Source organism: Phyllostomus discolor, chromosome 2 (assembly GCF_004126475.2).
Source record: "Phyllostomus discolor isolate MPI-MPIP mPhyDis1 chromosome 2, mPhyDis1.pri.v3, whole genome shotgun sequence".
In the NCBI taxonomy this organism is placed as follows: domain Eukaryota; kingdom Metazoa; phylum Chordata; class Mammalia; order Chiroptera; family Phyllostomidae; genus Phyllostomus; species Phyllostomus discolor.
Window position 1 is genome coordinate 46,091,316 of NC_040904.2, and position 24,511 is coordinate 46,115,826.

The 24,511-nt window shown below is 39.5% G+C and overlaps 1 protein-coding gene and 1 pseudogene across 8 annotated transcripts in view; both read right to left on the reverse strand.

Moving 5' to 3' along the window:
* DGKG (diacylglycerol kinase gamma) overlaps positions 1 to 24,120 on the reverse strand; it is a 191,869-nt gene extending 167,749 nt beyond the window's left edge. For 3 of the 8 annotated variants that reach the window (XR_004901301.1, XR_004901300.1, XM_036017811.1), the window contains exon 1: positions 23,770 to 24,058. The gene's annotated coding sequence lies outside the window, so the exon portion shown is untranslated. Of the gene's footprint in view, positions 1 to 23,769 lie in introns of all 8 variants that reach the window. The other 5 variants (XR_004901302.1, XR_004901303.1, XR_004901305.1 and 2 more) reach the window with 4 other exon arrangements.
* LOC114491289 lies at positions 13,218 to 13,293 on the reverse strand (annotated as a pseudogene).
* Positions 24,121 to 24,511: the final 391 nt, after the last annotated feature.

Consider the following 24,511-nt stretch of genomic DNA (forward strand, 5'->3'; position numbering starts at 1 on the left):
AGGGGCTCATCAATTCCTGTTTCAGAGATGCCACAGTTTGATGAGGTTTTGGTAAACTAGTGAGAAAGACACATTCCTTTCCCGAGTAAATTGGAGAAGGTGGAGTGGTGTGGAGTAGAGCCCATGGGTCTAATTCTGGTAAATGTTAATATTTAGTAGGTAGGTGACTTTGAAAAAGTCACTTTCACCCTTTCTCATTTGGTAATTGCAGAAAGTGGACTAAGTGGTATTTAAGGTTCCTTCTACCAGTAATACGATTTCTTTCCAGAATTGTTAGACATCAACTCTTTGTTCTTGCCACATAGGAACTGGTGCCACAATTTTAGGCTGGGAAATGTCATTTGTTTTTCTACTCATCTGAATCATACATCATTGGATAAAAACAATGGTGAGGTATTATTACCACCTTGTCAAACTGTTAAAAATAGAGGTAGGATCTTTATCAATTAGAAAGCACAAAAACAGAAACTTTCCAACACTGCTGGTGTGGAAGTAAGTTAGCCAAAATAGCACTCTATATCAATAGCTTCAAAATGTACATTTCCATGTAATTTTAAAAGTTCATCTTAAGAAAGTAACTATGGACAATAACAACAGCACTACCTCTGTGACTACTACTACTACTTCTACAAGATTTGAACTCTAAGGATATTTGTAGCAGCACTGTATATAATAGCAAAAAACCCCCAAACAATTTAAATGTCTCACAATACAGGACTGTTAAGTACATTTTGGAATGTACATCTAATTAAATACTCTGAAGTCAATGAAACTCAGTAAAAAAATTATTTGAATTCATGGGGAAAATGTCTTATACAGATGAAACATCAACAACCACAAGTTAGTTAAAATGTTAAACTACCTGGTGGCATAGCTCAGTGGATTGAGCGCAGGCTGTGAACCAAAGCATTGCAGGTTCAATTCCCAGTCAGGGCACATGCCTGGGTTGCAGGCCATGGTCCCCAGCAACTGCACATTGATGTTTCTCTCTCTCTTTCTCCCTCCATTCTCTCTCTAAAAATAAATAAATAAAATCTTTTAAAAAACCCATATTATTCTAAAAAATGTTAAACTATATGTTTTTGTAGTAGTTGAACTGTGCTAACCAGACCCTTCTGGAAAGAATGATTTATTCCCTCAGCTCCTTGGGAGTGCTGCTGGCATACAGCTCTCTGTGGTTGACTCTTTTCAGGAGTTGCCTTAGCTGCAAAGAGCTGCCTTGCTCAAGGTCATGTCCCCTTCCTGGGCAACCTACATCCAGTTGCTGAATGATACAGAAAGGAGGGGTATAGAGGTCTGGTCCCCTCACCCCAACTGGGAACAACTCAGCAGGACCATCCGAGTCCAACTTCCTTTGCCAAACCCTGTTCTGTCCCTTCGCTTCCACAAGTGCTGATCCCAAGAGCACTTTAAAATTAATGGCAGTCCTGCACTGCAATTTCCATCTCAGAATCTGCTTCCCAGAAAATCTGATCTGTAACAGTATGAACATTTAAAAGCCCTACATATTCTTAAGTAACTCCTTGTTTTAAAAAAAGAAAAAACATGAAAGGATTGCATATAATTCTAGTAAATGTGCAGTTTGCTTATAGCAATGCCTAAAGGATACTTTTAGCCTTAAATGAATTTCTTAGAAAACAAGAAAGATAAAAAAAAATGAGCCAAGCCTCCAACTCCAGAAGCCAAGAAAAAGAAAAAATCTGAATAAAGTTGGGGAGGCCAGTGCTAAATACAAAGCCAGAAAGTAATGAGCTAGCACACAAAACAAAACAACTAAACAGTTAGTAAATAAAACCAATAGCTCTTCTTCTCATTGTTGTTGAAAAAATAACAAAACAGACAATTCCTTGTTGGGGGAGAGAGAGAAAGAAGAGGAGAAAAAGGAGCAGAAGAACAGGAGGAGGAGAACCACAAATATTAGGAAAAAAGGGGGACACAACTATAAATGCAAGAAGAATTTTATCAAATTATGAGAGAATAAAATATTTAAGTTTACAGCACTACATTTGAAAGTCTAGATGCAATGAAATTTTTTAAGCAAATATAAATTATCAAAAGCAATTCAGCAACCCAGTTATTCACTTCTGGATATTTATCTAAAGAAAATGAAATGACTAATTTGAAAGGATAAATGCATCCCTATATCCATTGCAGCATTACTAGCAATAGCCAAGATATGGAAGCTATGAGGTGTCTATCAATAGACAAATGGATAAAGAAAATGTGAACCCTGGCTGGCTAGTTCAGTTGGTTAGAGTGTTAATTCCTATACACCAAGGTTGCTTGTTCAATCCCTGGTCAGGGTACATACAAGAAACAACCAAAGAATGCATAAATAAGTGGAATATCAATTCTCTCTCTCTCCCCCATCCTCTTTCTCTCATTATATATAATGAAATATTACTTAGCAAGAAAAAATAATGTAATCTTGCCATTTGCACTAACATGATTGAACTTAGAGGGTATTATCCTAAGTGAAACAAATCAGACAGAGAAAGACAAATACTATAATTTAACTTATAAGTGGAATCTAAAGCAAACAAGAAATCAAACAAAATAAAACAGAAACAGACTCACAGATATAGAGAACAAAGTAATAATTGTGGAAAGGGAGGGGATGGGGATGGGTGAAAAAGGTGAAGGGGAATAAGAGATGCAAACTTCCATTTATAAAATAAATAAGTCACACATATTTAATATGCAGCAAGGGAATTTAGTCAATAATATTGCAATAACTTTGTGTGGTGACATGGTTACTACCTTATTGTGATCACATTGAAAGGTATATAAATGGTGAATCACTGTTGTACACCTGCAACTAATATAAAAATCTGTCAACTACACTTTAATTCTTAAAAAGTGATTCAGGAAGTAGAAAAGCCTGACTAGTCTGATAATAACTGATGAAATTGAATCAATATTCAAAAGTCTCCTTTCCTGACCTCCCTCATTCAGACAGTATTATGAGAAAGTTATACGAATCGTCAAGGAACAGATAATTCTCTTACATAAGTTGTTCCAGAGCACAGAAAAGGATGTTAAGTTACAGTTTATTTTACAAGGTCAGTATAACCTGGTTACAGAAAATGAATAGGGAGTGCACAAATAAAAACAAATTACAGACCAACCGCCTTACTAAATTAAGCAACCCACTCCATAAAATAGCTAAATCCAGTAAAGAATTAAAAGAACAATACGCAGACTTTATTCCAGGAAAGCAAGGATGGATCAAGATTACAAAACCTATAAATATAATATACTTTTTAACAGAATAAAAGAGAAATTCATATGACCATCTCGATATAGTAAAAAAAAAATCTCTAAAATTTCACATCAAAATGTTACGGAAAAGCATATACACCTCAAAACACATTAGAAAGCAAATGGAACACCCTTTACTTCATAACAGCTATTGCCAAAACTCCACAGCAACTTCATACTTAAGTGGCAAAACATTACTAGGAATGTAACGTACAACGTGATGACTAGGGCTTACACTGCGATAAGTTAAGAGTAGATCCTCTGAGTTCTCATCATAAGGAAAAATATTTTTCCTTTTTCTTTTCTTGTTCTTGTACCTACACGAAATGACAGATGTCAGCTAAACTTATTGCAGTAATCATTGCACAGTGTCTATAAGTGAAACCATTATGCTGTAAACCTTAAACTTATACAGTGGCATGTATGTCATATCTAAATAAAACTGGAAAAAATAAAGCAACAAGATACTCTGGGCAAGAATATATAAATGTACACTTATTTAGAGAATAAATGGCAAGTATTAGAAGCATCACCATTAAAATTGAGGACAAAATAAGAATGCACATTAAGATGTCTACTATTCGGCAATCTACTAGAGGCCCTAGACAACTGAGACTGAAAACTAAGAAGTGCACACATTAGAACAGAGAAGATGAAAGTGTCACAATTTTTAAGTGATTTGACAGTATACCTAGAAAAACCAAGAGAATAAAATAACAAAAACTATTATATTTTAGCAAAGTGACTGTATGTAAAATCAATATTAAAAATGAAATGCTTTTCTTTATACAAGCCATATTCAAATAGAGAATAAAGCATAATAGAAAAGTCTCTCGTTCAAAATTTTAATGAAAAGTGAAATGTACCCTGGAATAAATCTAACAGGAAATGTGTAACACCTTTGTGGAGAAATCTATAAAAATTTACTGAAAGACCTAAAGGAAAACCCAACTCAATGGATAAATATCTTAACCACGGAAAGGAAGGCTTAGTTTAGTTCTGGTACTCACTAGCTCTGTGATCTCAGAATAATTTAAAAGTCTTAATTAGGCTGAGACCTAGTTTCCTCATTTGTAAAATGAGAATAACAGAATCTCCCTTATGCAATTAGTATAATTATTAGAACTTTTAGAAGGAACTGGTATTTTTAAAAACTTAGAATTATAGGTAATATTTCAATGGTGCAAATGTATGCATGTAACTGCAAACAAAGAGAGATGAAAGGGTGCACAGACATAGTAGTCACCTCCACGGAACACAAAGAAATTAGAAATTGCCGTTCCATTGTCTGTAGTGCTTTAATTATTTTTTAAAAGATAACTTACTATTTGTAGAATCTTAAAATATTTTTAAAATTCCATATTTTCACCATCTTAGTCTGTTTGTTTCTGTTTTTTCACTGGAACAACCAAGTCAATCTTCTCAAAGTTCACCTACATCGGTTAGAGATTGAGCCTTGTAGCACGTTGATTGAAGATAGATAGCTGAGCAGTTATCATGCAGAGCACACACTTATGAGTGCTGCATGTAAATGTGTCGTCTGTGTGGGCTTACATTATGAGCAATGGACATCATATGTCTCTTTGTTCCTTGTGAGTATTATATGCATATATGTGAATTTCAGCATTTGGAACTATGCATAAATATACATCATGGTTAAATAAAGGAATTACCTACTCCTGAAGTTCTTCTACACCAGAATTTTGTATACCATAATGGACTTTTTCTGTCTTCTATTTATGCTATCTTTTCCTGTACAGTTTGGTTAAAATAATATTGTTCAAAAGGTAATTTTGCTTGTACATTTACCCACCTCTTGGTATGTGTAAAATACTCTTTCTATGTGAGAAAAGACTCTTGTTTACTAAGTGTACCTGACATGCTTGTGTTGAAGGGAGCAACTACTGAAATCAAGACTTCAAGACTCCTCAGTTGGGTCTAATTTAAAGGAGTTTCTTCTTATTGTGCGATTATTTCGTATATTTTCAATTTCAGTAAAATTATAGCTAATGAATTCCTCAGTACTAATTAGGGGTGTGCCATTTTACTTCCCCCAAATCTTCCAAACTCATGAGCCCTATTTACTCAGGGGTGTGTAATGGGTGGGGAGCGGGTGAGGATGGGGTGAGATGTCAAGAGATCTACACACCAGGGCCTCTGAGTGAAAAGGCCCTGCTCCTTTGTACTACTGGTGTCTGATGAGGAGAACAAAGCACCAGCACGATCCTACACTTGGAAATCTAGATCTGTCAGAAATCAGGAAAGAGTATAACCCTGGAGTCCAATACACCTGGGTTTGCATCTCATCCATGACATTTCCTAGATTTGTGGTCTTAACCACATTACTCATTCTTACTTAATCTGTCTGAGTCCAAGTTTCCTCAGCTGGAAAATCGGAATAGTGATATCATCTTACAGAGAAGAATGAGACATAATGAATACAGATTTCCTAGCAGTGCCTGGCATAGAGGGTTTCAAAGACGTTAACTGTGTTTCTTTCTTCTTTATCAAACACAGGTAGATGTACCATTAGTGCCTCGTATGATAGAGAAAGGGGTTTAAGATTAAAGAAGGCATGAATTTAGGGATGAAAAACCTTAGACCTCAGTGTAAGGAAGAAGATGGAAGGGAAAAAAGGCTTTTCAGAACCAGTTATAAAAGATGAAATGATGTAAATTTTCACTTTCACTCCTAAGAAGCAATTAATGAACAAGGCAGAAAACTATGCCATTGGAGCCCTGTGGTGACTTCTGCTTGCAGGTGTTAAGAGTAGCTGCATGCATGAGCTAGATTAGGATACTGGAGAGATTGGCAAATGAGCACAGAGTTAGTCATGTGGCTGAATGTGTTTAATAAATGATAGTCCAACTGGAGAGATTGACCTCCCTGAGTGAATCACTTTGAACTAGACAAAAACAGAAAACAGAAATCAGCCCTCACTAAAGAAGAAAAAAATCATTTGATTTGATTGACATTGTTTTGATCAGAGCATGAAATCACATGCCGAGTTTTCCTAGGTGAGCAAGACATTCTGTTGCTGATGGAATCACATGCATTTACACAGTTCTCCAATCGTTCACTAGGTGTGACTTTTAACTATATAAATAGATCTACTCTCAAACTTAATCTTCCTCCCACCTCCATCCACCTTCAAAATGAAATAACATATATTTTCCTCATTTTTCAATGGAAATGTCATTCTCCAGATTCAGTATGTTTGATAATTGGTATTATTTACCTCCGACCTCCTTCCACCTCTAAAATCTGCATATCAAATCAGAAACCAACCTACCAAGTTTTGTTTTATATTATCTGTCAGCTCTGTCCTTGTGACAGACCTCCAGTTTTGAGGTAACAGCTTCCTCCCCAGCCTCAGCAGCTGCCTCCGGTCTTTATAACTTCCTTGCCCCATTTCAGTCTGCTCTGCATATGAGCACTTTACAAAAGCTACTAGTTTCAATTATTCTTTTTCTCAAGGACCAACAATTTCTTCTTATTGACTATCAATTTGTGTCTAATTTCTTTTCCAAGAATTCAAGGCCCTTATCATCTAGACTGACGTAATCTCCCACTAGTTTTGGACAAGACAGTGAAAAACTTAGGACTAGGGATAATAATTGTCATGGATTCTTTCTGCTGACAGTTGGGATGCTGGGCTAAAAAGAAAGCAAACAATGTTAATACTAGACCCAGCTTCCCGGGTCATAATTCATCATATGCTGAAAGGGAGAGCTCATGTCTAGTAATGAAAGGTCTGTATCTCGTAAGTATGGGTGGGTCAAAGAAGTGGAATAATTTCATGAATCTATCAGAAAGTGCAGATTTTCTTGTAAAAAAAGAGAAAAACACAAGAGGGGAGGTGACTGGTGACACATACAAGCACACACATGTCTATGGGATTATAAAGAGTACTAGAAACTGTATGTATGGGCTAATATGTCTACATGGCAACATGGCTTTGGACCCAAAATTGGTTTATAATGGGAATTTATGATCCTAAAGCACCTAGAGCACCTAGAACATCTGTTGCATGAGCAAAAAAGGGCAAGGAACATATGTGATATTGCCGTGAGCATTTTCTATAGGCCACTTGGCTACAAGGAGGAAAGACAGGGTGCATTCTTAGCCACTACCATTCGGCACAGAGGAAGTTGAAGCAGTGAAAGAGAACTTGAACTGGCTGAACGTTTACAGAAAGCCTCATTTGACTAAAAACAGAGCATCATACAAATGTTGTTATTTCCCTTCTTGACATGGAGTCATGAAGCTTTACTGGATGAACTCCTCTGCGTTTCATTCTGACCAACAGAAAGACCCTGTTTGCTGAAGCAAGCAAAAGAGATGTTTTAGGAGAAAAAAGCCATTTCACCTCCAAGGTCATGATTGCCAAGAACGAGAAGCCTGGCTGTAAAAAATAGCTAGAAACTCTAGATTAAGGCTAAGACAAGAGGGAAAAGAAATGATCCTTTCAAACAAAACACACACACACACACACACACACACACACACACACACACACAATGCCTGCAGGACTAACCCATAGTTTTATATCTGAAAAGGACATTTAGAAATACAGAGAGGAAACATACAATCCAGGAATATATAGGGAGGCAGCACAAATATATATGAATTATATCTGGAAAAATAGCTCGAAATGGTCTGCAAATAGTAAGAGGAATAAACAAACAAAAACTATTGGCCAAAAAAAAAGATTAGGGGAAGTTTGGGAAGTGGACTGGTTAATTTCAGAGCAAGAAGAGCAAAGAACAGTTTGGACTACTGTTTGGGAACAAGGAGAACCAGGAGAACTTCTAGTGGAGGTTACTGAACACTTTTATTAATCTTTGAAGACTTTTGTAGAACAACAACAAAAGCCAAAGGGCTAGCAGCAGCAAATATAATCTTATTTTCCATTTTCAAAAAATGGAAGACTAATCTTAGTCAAAAATCCATGCCATACTATAAAATGGCTCTGAAACAAAAATCACATATAATCTTACCACCAACCATAACCACAATTAACATTTTGCTGTAAATTCTTTCTAGAATTTTCCCATGTATAGATGCATGCATTTCAATTTTGTTAAACTTATTTTAAATTTTTTTTCTCTTAACAGTACATGGTGACCATTATTTGGTGTTATTAAACATTCTTCTATGAAATATTGTTTTCCATGGCTGTGTAATATTTTATTGTGTAAATGGACCATAATAATTTATTATTTGTTCCCCTTTTAGTTATTTTTTATTAGCCATTTATAATGGTTAAGTCTATGATCTTTACTATTTCTGTTTTGAAGAACTTGCTGAGGTTTTATTTGTAACCTAATACAGAATTAATTTTTGTAAATGTTTTGTAAGCCCTGGAAAAGAAATTTCATCTTCTGTGTTTTAGGTAGTATGAAACACACACACACATTGCATAATACCTAGAATACAATTATGCAGCATGTATGCAAGTATATCTACTAAAATGCCTATGAAATATTGAATCATTTTCATCACATTTAAATAAAACTTTGATACATTCCAAAAAGTAGAAATTGTCCTGACAGTAAGAGAAAAATAAAACTGAAGTAGAGTTACTCTGGGATAATTTATTCTAGAAACTTGATGTGGTCTGTGTACATCCCCCTGCCACTATCAATTCAGCCTGCAGGGAGAACATGACTGAAGACCCGTCACTTGACAAGCATCAAGTCTACAGAATACTTCCTTCTTTAAGAACGAGTAAAGAGCAAAACAGTAGCCAAGGAAAATCAAGATAAGGGAGTAAAAAGTAGCATACAGAATGAAAATAAATGAGCTCCTCCAGTTGGACCTCAAAGGACATTTTAGGAGACTGGAATTCTCTGAAGAGGGCAAGAAGCCACGGCCTCTACAAACCAGAAGAGAGCCGGAATCAGCTGAGATGAAAATGAAAGATGGTCAGCAAAGATATGAATGAGATATGGAAGGGCAGCCAGAAAACTAGAACACAGGAACAGAATTAAGATCTATTAGGTGGCAGCCCTGGCTGGCATAGCTCAGTGGATGGAGCGCGGGCTGGGAACCAAAGTGTCCCAGGTTCGATTCCCAGCCAGGGTACATGCCTGGGTTGCAGGCCATAACCCCCAGCAACCGCACATTCATGTTTCTCTCTCTCTCTCTCTCTCTCTCTCTCTCTCTCTCTCTCTCTCTCTCTCTCTCTCTCTCTCTCTCTCTCTCCCTTCCCTCTCTAAAAATAAATAAATAATATAAAAAAAAAGATCTATTAGGTGGCACTAATGAGCAGAGTTTATTCTATAGAAAATCAAATAACGTATGTGGAGGAAGCAATGTCATACAGGACAGGTAATTAGTACTAAAGCCAATTTAAAATTATGTCTAGGTAAGTACTGTAAGCCCAGTTTCAAAACAGTATGCAAAAGCAAAATTCAAGGAGAAGATATGCATTGTTACAAAAAGTTGTGAAACAACAAACCTGAACATGAAACCCCAGATTACATTTTTAAAAGCCTGAATAAACTGGTGTCTGGAGTCTGTAGGAAAGGATGGGACAATGACAATTGTTCTGAGTTGCTTGTTTCAACTATGAGAGAGTCATTTAATTTTTGACATTTAAATTTAGAAAATAATAGTTACATAATTCCTGTTTTCATTTATCTATCTCTTACCAGGGGTGCCCAACCTTTTGGCATCTCTGGGCCACACCGGAATAGGAAGAGTTGTCTTGGGCCACATATTAAATACACAGACACTAACAAAAGCTGATGAACAAAGAAAAGGTTTTAAGTAAATTTATGATTTTGTGTTGGTCTGCATTCATAGCCATCCTGAGCTGCATGCAGGCTGTGGGCTATAGATTGGATACACTGAAGTCTAAGAAAACATACCCTATATGGCAAAATAAAGAGATAGCAAAGAAATATTTTTAAAAATTAGCAGTATGAAAATAATGAAATAAAAAACTTCAGTTATAAAAATTAAGAGAAATGAACTAAATAACCTATTTTAAGTAAGGTCTTCAAATTAGGTCAAACTAAAATCCAACCATATATTTTTTACATAATCATTTCTAAAATGAAATGATGTGCAAAGATTAAAAGAAAAAGTGATGAGAAAAGGTATAGAAGCCAGATGCAACAAACTCTGAAACAGAAGTCATGATATTAATATAAGACAAAATGCAATTCAAGAAAAATATGATCAAATAGGACAATGTGGGTTGTTCGCTGTGACTGAAGAACCCAGTTCACAGTGAAGACACACTGCCATGGGAATATATGCTTCAACAAGTGCTGATAGATGGTCATGTTGCATACAACACTCAATGATGGTGAAAGATTTCAAATGCCACTCTCAGGCTTTTATTTATCAAGTGATCAAACAAGAAATAATAGAAATACAAAAATTGTGTAATATAATGAATACAATTATAAACACACACACACACACTCACACAGAAAGTCTATCCAGAAAAAGTCCAGCTATTGTTAATATAATGAGAATGGTTTGTGCGACATCAATTAACCTGGCAGCCAAGGAGAGCAGACTGGAATGCACAGGTGTGAACAATGATGACTTCACTGTACTAGTCAGTGGGGGTGGTAGACATCACTGAGTGAGCATGTGTACTGTGTGGCCATCGCATTCAATATAACTGAGCCACTAGAGCAATGAATTTGCTTCACATTTTGTGTTAAGCTTGAACATTCCTCCACAGAAAATATTTGGATGATTCAGAAGGCTGCAGCTAAGGGTAACTGGTGATTGGCAGCTTCATCACAACAAAGCCTCTTCTCATTCATCATGCCTCATGCAGAGGTTTTTGGCAAAACATCAAATCACGCAGCTGACTCGGCCCCCATACAGCCCAGATTTGGTGTCCTGCAGATTCTAGCTTTTCCCAAAACTAAAATCACATTTGAAAGGAAGAGATTTCAGACCACTGCTGAGATTCAGGAAAACATGACAGGGCAGCTGATGGCCAGTGTGAGGTCCCAAGGTGTTTACTTTGAAGGGGACTGAGGCATCATTGTCCTATGTACACTGTTTCTTGTATCTTCTTCAATAAATATCTCTATTACAGAGATATAATATGAAGATATTATATAAATATCTTCATGTAATATGAAGGCACAAATATTATATATTTATATAATATCTTCATATTACATGGGTGCATACTTTCTGGACAGACCTTGTATCTATACTTTCTTTTTTTTCCCATTTTTTCTTTCTGTCCCATTTTGTTTGAAATGACATATATTTAAAGTTAGTTTTTAACCTAACACGCCTCTTTGTCTTTTAATAGAAACAATTAAATCATTCACCCTTAATGTGATAATATGTTTGACCTTACTTCTAGCATCTTATTTTGTACTTTCTTTTTTTATGTTCCCTTGCTATTTATTACTTTTTAATATTGGCTATAACATTCCAAATATTCCTCTTAATTTTGAAGTTAAACATATAATTTCTAGTTTTATGTGCATTTGTTCTCTTTCTCATTTAAAATATATTTAAACTTATATTTATCTATATGAACAATGGAACAATAATCAATGTTTCCCACAGTACAAGATGAGAAATTTAGCACTTGAATTTTCTTCTGGAGTAATCTGAGTTTTTAGCCCCAAAATATTTTAAATTTTTCATGTACCTTTTTCATTAAGAATGTTTTCTTGACAGTTGCGTTGTTTTGTAACCATATTGACAACATTTAAACATTAGGTCTATATTTGACTGGTTTCATTGTTCACCTCATGTCTTTTATATCAATCACATCTTCTCCATTCCCAAATTTTAATGTTCATTAATTTCCCTTTGACCAGCATATATTGAGTAAATACTTTTTTCAGTAAAGGATTTTAGTGGTCAACATTCTGAGTATCTTTCTTTTCTGAGAATATCTTTCCTTTTTTCTCACATATTACTGAACACAGGATTCTGAGTCATAAGATTATTACCTCAAAATTCTATAACCATAAATCAATTTCCTTTAACACTCAGTGTTACAAAGTCTGACACATGCTTTTCAAAAGACATTATTTTTATGATTGTATACTAATAGATTTTTTATTTGTTTAAATTAATAACTTTCACTAGAAAATACTTTTAATATTCCCTGGGACACATGAACTATTTTGAACTGAAATCAGAAAAAAATTAATGTTTTTTTATTATAACTCATGTTCCATTTCCTCTTCCCCTGAAAAATTCTGGTTTTTATACTTAATGTGTTGAATTGTAGCTTCCATTTTTCTCTTATTATTTCATTTATTTATGTGTATATCAGTATTGTAAGAATTTACACTCATCTTTAGTTTTCTGCATTATTCTAATATTCATGCTTCCATTACGTGATTTTAATTCAACATGATATTTTTCATTTTAAAGGAGGAAAGTTTCCTAATCTCAGACTTCTCCCTTTTGACAGTTTTTGCCATGTCTTCTTAATCTCTGTAAGTATAACTTGAAGATTTTAAAAAAGTTTTTCTCTTATTATAGTGTCTATTTTATAGGGAGACATTATTTTTGTATTCTTAGATGTCTCCCTTCTTTAGAATTGCTAGAGACTATTTTAATGAACTTCACCAAGTGTTTACTGAGAGTGAGTCCTGTGCTGTGTGTGTGGACAAGGCATGTTTGAGAAGGCACTAATGTGATTGAGAAGTGTTTCCTATCACCTATATGTATGTGTGTGTATATATATGTATGTATGTGTATATATACATATACATAAACACACATATGTGTACATACATATTTACTTTTTAAAAATGATGGTAAAAATACATAACATAAAATTTGCCATTTTAACCATTTTTAAGCGTACTTCAGTGGCATTAAGTACACTCATGTTGTTGTGCACCACCCCATCCACCTACAGAACTTTTTTTATCTTGCAAACTAAAACTCTATATGACTAATGATAACACCTCATTCTCCCCTCCCACCAGCCCTTGGCAACTACCATTCTATTTACTGTCTATAAATTTGACTATTCCAGTAACTAACTATAGAAATGATCCCTGAAAGTATAGTCTTAAATTTGACTATTCTAAATACCCCACATAAATGGAATCATATAGTATTTGTCTTTTTGTGATTAGTTTGTTCCGCTTAGCATAACATCTTCCAGGTTCATCCACGTAGTAGCATGTGTCAGATTTTTATTCCTTTTTAAGGCCAAATAATATTCTGTTATGTACCTATAACACATTTTTTTAATTCATTTATTCATCAATGGACACTTAGGTTTCTTCCACTTTTTGGCTACTGTGAGTAATGCCGCTATAAACATGGATGTGGAAATATCTCTTTGTATCTCTATTTTCATTTCTTATGGGTATATATCCAGAAATGGAATTGCTGGATCATACAGTAGTTCTAGTTTTAATTTTTTTGAGGAACTCCATACTGTTTTCTATAGTAGTTACACCATGTACAATCCCATCAACAGTGCTCAATTTCTCCACATCCTCATCAATTATTTTTTTTAAAATCATAACTATATTATGGCTATGAAGCAGTATACCATTGTGGCTTTGATTTATATTTTTCTAATAAATTGTGATATTGAGCATTTTTTCATGTGATCATTGGCTATTTGTGTGTCTTTGGAGAAATATCTTTCAAATCTCTTGTCCATTTTTGAATCAGATTGTTGTTGAGTTTTAGGAGTTCTCTATATGTTCTGAATATTAATCCTCTTTCAGATGTGTGATTTGCAAATGTTTTCTCTCATTCTTTGCAGCCCCTGCCACCTTAATTTAGAGATGCTAGTGAAATTTTTCTAGGAGTCTCTTCCTTTTTATCTTCAGGCCAACTTTTCCTTCCACTCTGGTGACTTATAGGTTGGTTGGGTTTTCTCTCAATTCACCCTTGTGTACTATCTTTATCATGGAATGTTGTCAAAATTTCTAACATGTGGGTTATATGGTAAACCTTCTGGTTGTCAGTACTGTGATAAATGTCCTAAAATATCATATGCATCAATATTTTGGTTATTTCAAAAAAATTAAGGGAGTGGGTATAAGCTAAATGTGTATTCTTCATTTCCCATTTTAAGGTCATATTTCTCAAAAGTGGTAGACCTGAACCCAAATCCTCCTGACTCCTGCTTAAAATGTTGATTCTGGGGCCCCACACTACACCTCTGAATCATAATCTCTGAGGGAGAGTCTCCAACCAATTCTAATATAAGTGAAAATTCAAGAACTGCTGAGTTGAGTGCTGTTTTGTGAGCACTTAGAAGAGACAGCAGTGAACCCTTGGAACTAACCAAGGTTCACACGGAAGTCATAGCAGGTGATTCTTAACATCTTTTTGACAGGTATATAAGTTATGTAACTCAGAAATGTGGTAGATAATAGTTGTATCCAGAATATTTGACAAGGTTTCCCATGATTCTTTTCCCCAAGGTTCTCTTGGCAGGCATGAGGGAGAAATATTGTACGATGCAAAGATGGTGATAATGTGCAGGCAAGACCAGGGCTGGTGTGCAGTGCCCAACATAGGTTCTGATACTTTAGGGTGTTTTTTAGAGAAATTGTAATGCACTCATAGGAGATTTGCCAGAGGAGCTATGGAATTAAAACCCTGTAATTTGAGAAAGTAGTGAGGAAGTTTCTTGTTTAGTAATGTTTCTTAACTCTGCTGAACACTGTATCACTTGGGGACCCTTAAAAAACTACTCAATCCCAAACCCCAACTCCAGACCAATTAAATCAGCATCTTCCCACGTGAGAACCACAACTGCTATTTTTGCAAAGCTCTCTGGGTTATTTTAATGTTTAACCAGAGTTGAGGACCACTGTTCTAGAAAAAAAGAGATCATATTTTCAAATTTGTACAGCTCACATGTGGAAGAGGAATATAAGCATTTCTGTAGCAAATGCCATGCCTGACTTTTCACCTGGCAGAAGTGGATATTGGTGCAGCTGAGTCAGCAAATGGTTACTGCCACAGCTCACCCACCAAGCCCAGACTCTAAATGCTGTGAGTAGTTTCCTCCCCTTATTAAAGAAGCATGAAACTCCTTGACACGGACCTTTCAGATACTGGCAATACATGGATCGAGATAAATGAAAATTGACTCTCCCATGATCTCATCTGCTCTGGTGGTTTCACCTACTACTTATGTTGATCACTTCATAATCTGGGTCTCTAGCTACATGGCTCATCTATCAACCACATCTCCATCTGGAGCTCTCACTGACGACTCAAATGTAACATGCCTTGAACTGAATCATTATCTAACCCCATTCTTGCTTCTGTTTCTTGTGGTCAATGGGGCAACTGCTGTCCCAGGCACACAAGGTAGAACTGGGAATTATCCTTAGTTCCTCTGCCTCCCTCACTATCCTTGCACCTACTTCATTACCAGTTCTTTCCTGATTCTACACTTCCCTCCATCTGAACTACCTTAGCCTTCATGTTACTTAAATTCCCAAAACAGCCTCTCAGTTTGCTCCCCGCTTCGTGTCTTCTCCCCTCCCAACACTGCAGTAGAAGAGTTGCTCTAAGTTAAAATCTGACCATGTCAGTTCCCACCTAATTTCTCAGTATCCCCGCCACTGTCTGTGCGAAAATAACTACACTCTTTACCTTGACTCGCATTTCCAGACTCATCTCCCAACATTTCTCAACATAACACTAAACTATAGACAAGGACTGCCTCTGAGCCTTTGTGTATGCTGTTCCCTCTACCTGAAATGCATTACTCACACTCACTTCTTCATTTAACTTCTATACATCCTTTAAATTTCAGCTTAAGCTCATCTAATCCAGAGAGTATTACCTGACCTCTTTGGTCCAATACCTTCCTCCTCTGACTCTCATCTAGAGATAATGCTACATGATATCTGATTCTGACTCTGTTCTGTACAGTTCCACCCAGCTCCTGGAAACCCAGTTAGTCCAAATCCCAGAAACTAGTCCTATGCCTGGTGCAGAGTGGGTACTCAAAACACAGGGTGGGGCAAAAGTAGGTTTACAGTTGTTCATATGGAAATTAATACAATTAACTAATAATAATAATAATACAAAAATTTCTGTGTTTTGCGTACTCAAAACTGTAAGCCTACTTTTGCCCTACCCTGTATATTTGCTGACTTAGTGTTGGTGAAATGATTGAGTGAATCTTCTCAGGGGTACCTTTGCCATTACTTGTGTGATTTAAGGATTAGGAACAGTGGGGGCTTCCACAGCTGTAGGAAAATATGGCTCCTGGCTTCTTAATTGTTGGGAAAGATCACTTTGTGGTCAGCCAAAGCCTGCGGGACATCCTGGCATGAGAAAAAGAAGGAGACCGACTTCCACTGATGAGTGTTCTTGGCTAGGTTCTGGGGATCATGGACATGTTGTTGATGAAACCTTAACGTGGGGACTGTGGGGGACTGGATGAGAGCACCCATTTTGTGTGACTCTCAAAGATACTGAAAAGAACACTCTGGCCTTCTGGGAGATCGAGAGAACATTTTCTAGTTCTTTTTCTCTAACTGACAAGCAGAGGCCTGAGGCAGTTGGTGAGGTGCCACAGGCTGCTGTCCCAGAGCAGAGAGGTGGAGAAATGCAGCCAGGAATGAAAACATTTGGGCCAAACATTTCAAGCATTTTAACATTTTAGGGTCAAAGTGGCCTTGCTGACCTCTGGCCTCTTGGAACTTTCACACCAGATCAGCCATTGGGAAAATGAAAGCTTAGTTCCTATGTAGAAGATACTGTTTATGCCTTAAGTGAGGAGAAAACTTACGTGGGCAGACCACACAGAAAGGAGTGATGGGCCCAAATGACTAGCTGGGCAGGCAAGGCCGGGGTTTGCCAGCTGCTGTGTGACCACCGAGTTTTACCTTTTATCCCTTTTCTTGCCATAGTTGACTTTTCTAGATCATAGCCATTGCTTTGGTAAAATCACACCAGTGAAACGAGGCTGGTGACATCCTTGCTGCTTGCCTCACACCTATGACTGGAATCAGGAGGGGTGATGGATATGAATACATTGTTTTCTAAGTGTGGTACACCTGTAAAGGACAGTTATTATCATTATGATTTTAATTATTTCAACAGTCTTTCCTACTTGAAATGTTTCTTTCTGTGCTCCTGCCCTGAAATGGACAGGGCTCCATTTCCCACTTGGAAAATAAACGCTTTCTTCCTTTCTCTGTTTAAATCATGATCAGGGCAGAATCTTTAATTGGTACTGAGGTATCAGGGATTTCAGAGGTTTATTCCAAGAGAAACAAAAATAGACATGTCACAGAAAACAAGAAAACTAATCCTCTGGCTTCTTCAGAAACAAAGACGAAAAGGAGTTATGTCCTGGGGAAAAGTGGGAGACCTGGGCTTCTGTCCGGGCTGTGTGACCCCAAGCAGGGCACCTCCCCTCTGGATGGAGGATTCCTCATTTTGAACAGGAATCAGATGCTCTCTTGACTCCTTCCCACCATTTTTAACGATCCTAGAGACTCTTAGGTCCACTGCAAATTAATGCAAGTCTTTTGGAATAATTGAATAATATCCCAGGGTGCTAAGACAACAGGCAACTGAGATGACTAGACTGCTCTCTGTAGTCTGTTCAGAATCATAGAGTAAGGAAGCCACCACCACCACCATCACCACCAATAACCACCACCATTATTGCCACCAACCACCACCACCACCCTCACTAGATCTATGGCCACCACCAGCACACAATCACCATCACCACTATCACCACTACCACCATCATCATGACTACCACCATCACACTATGCTATCACCATCACCACAATCACCACCAACCACCATCATCACCACTAATAACCATAACCTCATTACCACCAACAGCACCATCACCATCACTACCACCATTGTCATTACCATCATCACTACCACCCCTACCACCATCACTTTCATGGCAATACACAGTTCTATTTTTTAAAGTGGAAAACATAACACAAAAATTTCTTAACTTGTGGGGTTGATATTAATCCCAGGAAACATTCTGGGATAAGATGTGTAGTGAGATGTTAGGACTAAAGTCATCAAAATAGTTTTTGTCAGACTAACAAAATGGCTTCTTTGACAACGTTATTGGGTAGTCAGGTCAGGGAAATACCAGTGATAAAGAGTATATGAACTATATTAAGACCTTTGATAAGATTCTTCTGATTATCTTTTGAAAGAAAGGAATAAATATGGGCCAAGTGATAGTGAAATAAATTTTCAAAGAGTGTTGTTTGGTTATTGAGTTAATGACTGCATTTCAGGAGCATATAGTGGGATGCCTCAGCATGGTGTAGTTCATCATTTTTATTGATGACTTAGTTGAAGAGGTCATACTTATCAGATTTGAGGATGACAGGGAACCGACCAGAAGGGACACTAACTAACAGAATTAAAGCCAGAAATATCTGGGCAAGCTGGCCAGATAGACTGAAATGAACAAGCTAAAATTAGGAGTAAATGCAAGGATTCTGTATTTGGGTCCCAGGCAGCATTTGTACAAGCATGGAGTGGGGGAGGGGGTAGATGATACACAGTTCAAGAGCAAGTTTAAAAGAGAACTGGGTTTTTGTTGTTGTTGTTGTTAATATTAAACTTAACATGTATTACTAGTATAGATTCCTAATTCAACCTTACAGGATTTCAACAGAAACATAAAATGTAGAAAAAGGAAAGTAATATTCTTACTCTACTTAGTGTTGATTAGGCCTCCCTTGAGATTTTGTATTTGATTCATTAAGAATGAAGACATTAGAGAAAACTGGGGCCAGAGTGATAATGACAGTAATGATGTTGAAACCAATGGCCTATGCGGCAGGGTGGAGCAGTGGAAAGGGCACTGACCAGTGAGTGGGAGCCAGGCTATTGGCTGTGAGATCCTGACCAAGCAAGTATTTCTGGAGCTGATGACAGGCCTCCCTGGGTAGAAACAGGGATGGTGGTAGTTGGCTGGTCTGTTCTGCTGAGGAGGTTTTGGCTGTCTGGTTAGGCCACACTATTAGTGGGTTCCTTTCTTCCTACCTCACCCATCAAAAGATAGGGCCTCTTAAGTCTCCCAGCAAGATTTTACACTCTTGAAAGGCCATTAACATTTGCAAATTATACAATTCTTTCCCTTGGGAAATCATAGACGCCTGAGATAAAACTCAGCCTGTCCTTCTAGCTCTGTGACCACTTGAATTTTCTGAGACTCACTTTCCTTTTTTGTGAAATAGAGTTGATACCAGGTTCTGTATGATGTGAATATTGAGTGAGACAATGCATATACAAAGTATAGCACGATGTGGGGCACATTGTAGTTGCCCAATAAACGGTGTAGCTAATATTACTACTACACTGACTACCACCATCCCTCTTTTTAATTTCTCGTCCTCCTTCTCTGCTGGCCAGGCACTGTGCTTGTCTCAGAGAGTACAGTAGAAAGAAAATTTGTGCTCCCTGTCTGCACAAGCTTATAGTCTGACCAGCACTATCCAGCTGAACTTTCTGCAATAATGGAAATACTCCACATGTGTATTCTCCAGTGTAATAGCCAACAGCCACATGTGGCATTTAAGCACTAGAAATGTGACTGATGTGACTGAAGAACTGAATTTTAAATTTCATTTAATTTTAATGAATTAAATGAAAATGGAAATAGTACCATGTGGAAATAGCACAGCTCTAGACACCTTTCAGGTACATTTCTGAGACTGGCTAATAAAGATGCATCAAAAGAGAAATGCACATAAAGCACTTGCATAGTGCCGGGAAGATTTTCTTATGTGTTCATTCATCACATTTAATTATCTACTGTGCATAAGTCCTACCGCAGGTGCTGTGGGTACAATGCTGGCTGTACCTTCCAGGAGCTCATTGTTGAGTGGGGGATATGCAGATAAATCCTTTTACCATAAAGAGGTAAGTGTATGCACAGGTGCTACAGGTGCAGCAGGGAGATTTCTGTAACCCAGACAAGGTCTGTAACCTAGATGAGCAATCGAAGGACCTCTTAAGACCTGAGCAGTCTTGAATAAGTAGATCTCATAGTGGGGGTTTAATGGATACTTATTCCACTTACAACAACAGATTATATTCCAGGGCCACTAAGCCCACAGCTGGTAGCACAGGTGGCTATGAGGGAAACCGGGGAAAACTCATAGCTGGGGCCAATTTGTTTTCTTCGAAAACTTCCCCTGTCTTTTGGTACCATCTGATTCCATTTCTCTTCTATGGCCACAGTTTCGTCACCTGAGGACATTTTTTGATGCTGTACATAACCTTATTTTTTATTCTTTTATTAGCAGTCACTAACTATGAGTGATTTGGGGAGGGGGAAGGCAGTGAACTCTGTTACACATGAAGTGACATCAACTCCCACTGTGGTTTGGCTGTGGAATTCAGATACTTACTATAAACAAACAGCTCTGTGAACACGGCCAATCTGTGAAGGAACTGCTACGGATCAGTTGGGCTGGCTGAATACAGCTGTGATAGTGATGCCCATTCTCAGGAGCAAGGGCTGTTCTAATTGCTTGGGTGAAGAAGGGGGATCTTAGGGGGATATTTTACACAAGAGTCACAAGAGTTCAAAATTAATATGGGACATCAAACCAAAGAATTCTGCAGCTGACGTAGGTTCACATAAAGATAGGCACAGCTTTAATTTATATTGTATGGTTTTCATAATCATACTTGTGCATATGAAGCGACATTATCTGTGTGATTCCTCCTCCCACGAGACCAGGGAGATGCTCATGTAGCCTGGCTTGGTTGCGTGAGGCCCTGATCTATGTGAGATGCCGGAGGGTACCTGCTTTGACTGCAGCAGAGTTGCCTCTGCTGGATGGAGGCGTAAACTGATGTAGCCTTTTTGAGAAGCAGCTTTTCATATATACCACGGGCCTTAAAACATTTATGTCCTTTGGCTCAGTCATTCTACTTCTGGGAATCTATCCAAAGGAAGTATTTGCAAATGTGTACAACAAAGACTTTGCCCCGGATACTGCACAGTTACCTGTAGTTGCTAAAGACAGGAAACAACTTAAATGACTAACAGTGTGATAATGTGCAGTTATGAAGATAATGTTCATGAGGGACTTTTTCTACAAGAAGGCAGAGAAACAGTTACAGAAGCCAAGCAACCACCCAGAAGTCAGACAGACTGGGTTTGACTCTTGGCTTTGCCACTTACTACCAGCTGTGTGACTTGTGCAGGCCACCTGAACCATGTAGGGTTGATAATACATAATACTTGTCTTAGGAGGACTTCTGAGGATTAATGACACAGTGAATATAAAAATACCTAATACCTGCAAAGTACATGTTTTAGGTACCCAATAAATGTTGGATGTCTGTGGACTGTAAGATTTCATGGCATAAAAATAGGTGGCAAGGAAATATGCTGATATATTGACAATATGGCATCTGGTTGAATTGTGGGTGCTTTGTTTGATTCTTTGCACACTTTTCAACTTCCCAAATTTCCTACATTCAATATGAATTACTTTTATACTAAAAGAGTATATCATAACTATGCAACACAATAAGATATTAAAAAAAGAGTTTGACCACAACAAAACAGTACTTCTCTCTTTCTCCTTCCCTTCCAGGGGAAGAGCTGGAGGCAGCCTTCTGCCCCAGAGATCAGCAGGGGAGAATAGAGCTGCTTTATGGCTTCCTCCCCTGGCAGAGCTGCGCACACAGGCACAGGCACAGGCCAGACCTCGGGAGTGGGGGCTGGCTGAATCCAGGGCCACTTGTCAAAGGTGCTCTTCAAGTTGGGGTGGGGGACAGGGAACAGATGTCCTTAGCACATTCTGCTATCTCTGGGAGTCTAGATTCCAAGATGCTCTGATGTTATCACTTCCTCCCCGTGTCTTAGTTAATCTGAACCAAATACTAACATAAAATTGTGAGGTGGGAAAGACTCATCTATTTGTTCCCTACCTCCAGACCCCTCCCATAAAAATACCTGTAATAACACCTACACCTACAGCACTGTACATAAACTTTAAGTGAGATTTGCAAAGAAAAGGCTTAGATCGGGGGCACAGCAGGGAATAGCAGGAAAGTTAGTCTAGTTGAAGCTGCTTTATTCAATGAGTATAGTTAATATTGGGAGTCTGTGGCAAATACAGCCATTACTAACACCACAAACGGCAGGGCCCCTCCCCACTTTAGGGCACATCTCTGGAATGAGAGGGTGACCAAACAGTGAGGACATTCGCTCCCTAAGATCTAAAGTCTTTCATTGACAAAGAGGGTAGCCTGTGCTCCAGCAAGTCTCTGTCTGCTGTGTTTTAGACATAGAATCTCAGGCACCGAAATAACGAAGTCGTTCCGGGGACTGGAACCAGAGAGCAGTCCTTGGCCCTGTGTCTTGACGGATGCCCTTCATCAGTGACACCCCCTGGTCCACACCTCCAGACAAAAGGTGCGTTCCCCCGAGCACCCAAAATGAAAGAATGACAAACAGCCCTCCCGGGCCCTCTTCCGGACGGCGAGGTCATCCTATGCTAATGAAGTCAGAGGAGACTAATGCGCGGAGCCTGCCTGCGAGCTCGCCCGCGGGTTCGTGGTTCGTAGTTCTCCCGCGCGCCACTGCGGCGCAGCCACAAAACCTCGCGCTGCAGCAGACCCATCTGCCTCCGGGGGTGGGAAGTGGGGGGAAGGGTCTTGCCCGCCACTTTGAGTTCTGCAGCTGGATCGCGCACATCTGGGTGATGCCTCGTGGTTCCGGCCCCCTGCTTTCCACTGCAATGATGGCGGGGATGGGGGCGGCGCATCAGAATCACCTGTAGGGCTTTTCGAACTCCACAGCTCCCTTCCCAAATTCTAGTACACGCTTCCAGAGCAAGGAAATCTCAGAATATGCAGGGTGAGGTAGATTGGTGGAGTTTTTAAGCCCACAGGTGATGCTAGATGTGCGCCCCTCAAGACACATACACACGCACGCACGCACGCACAAACGGGCACACGTCTTGTGACTCGGAGACTAAACAGGTCAGCTTTATATTCTCTCCCTGTCCCTTCTCTCCTTCTCTAGCTTGCATTTGTGAACGTATCCGTGTTCTCTTCAGCTTCCCATTAAGCTCTCCTAGCCCAGGAGCTTTGCGGAGTGCCCGAAGTCCTGAAACCCTGCGAGACGGTCAAACGTTAGGAAAAGTGTCCCCCGCTCATTGCCGCCCTCGTGCACCCTGGAGGGCGAACTGGATACCAAGCAGCCAAGGTGAGAAACCTGTCCAGCCTCCAGCAAACTGCCTGGAGCAAGGCCGCTTCCCGCCTGCACACCTTTGAGGTTTGGAAGGTTCTCCCAATCCAAGAGGGAGCCTGTGCCCCACCCTGAGCCCCTCCCGTGCCTTCATCCTAACAGCGGGAGATGTCCTCCCGAAGAGACTTTGGAGCAGGTGGCACCGTCAGGGTGGGCGCTGTGGCCTTGGTTGCAGCTCCTTCCCCTGGCCACGGGACCAGCTCCCTCTTTGCCCTCCTTTTCCAAGTTGCTGCAGCCCACGTACCCAAGCCCAAGCCTCCCTCCGCTGCGCCGGCCACTCTTACCTCTCACCAGGCAACACTTGGTTGCGCGGTTCCCCGGAGCGCTCCTTCCTCGGAGCTTATTCCCTTACTTGGGAGGAAAGAGGAACCAAGAGACAGAAAGGGGACCGGAGCCGGCGTCTGAGCGTGTTCCAGCCCGCGCAGCCCGCTCCGGGAGGGGATGGCAGCCACGGAGGGCGCCACGGAGTTCGGGCGGCCCTGCTGGGTTAAGGCAGCGCTGGGGTCTTCTGCCTGCTCGGTTATCCGCGGCTCCGAAGCAGTCCTCCTCCGCTGCCGGCTACTACAGCACTGCGGCGCCCTGCCCCTAGCGGTTTGGTAAGTCCCGCTGCCACTCTCAACGCCGAGCCCTGCCCCCGGGCGTAGAGCCCGCCCCCACCACACACCCGCGAGAGCGCGCGCACACACACACATACACACACACACACACACGCCACTCACAAACGCGCGCGCGCACCCACGCGCGCGCGCACACACACACACACACGAATGTGGATCTGCTCAGTGGGAACCCGCGCACCTTTGGTGCAACTTGGGTGCGGGCATGGTTTGGGCACTTTTCACTCGTAGGGCTTGGGTTTGGGAGGAGGAGTTAGCTTAGGAGTTCCTAGAGGTTGCAGCAGTGGGGCTCCGCAGGGCACCAGAGCCTTCTGACTCGGGGACGGAGGACAACTGTTTGACAAATAAAATACCTACTGGGCATTTCCACAAATCAAACAAGTCCAGGCTGCCTTAACATCTCGACCCA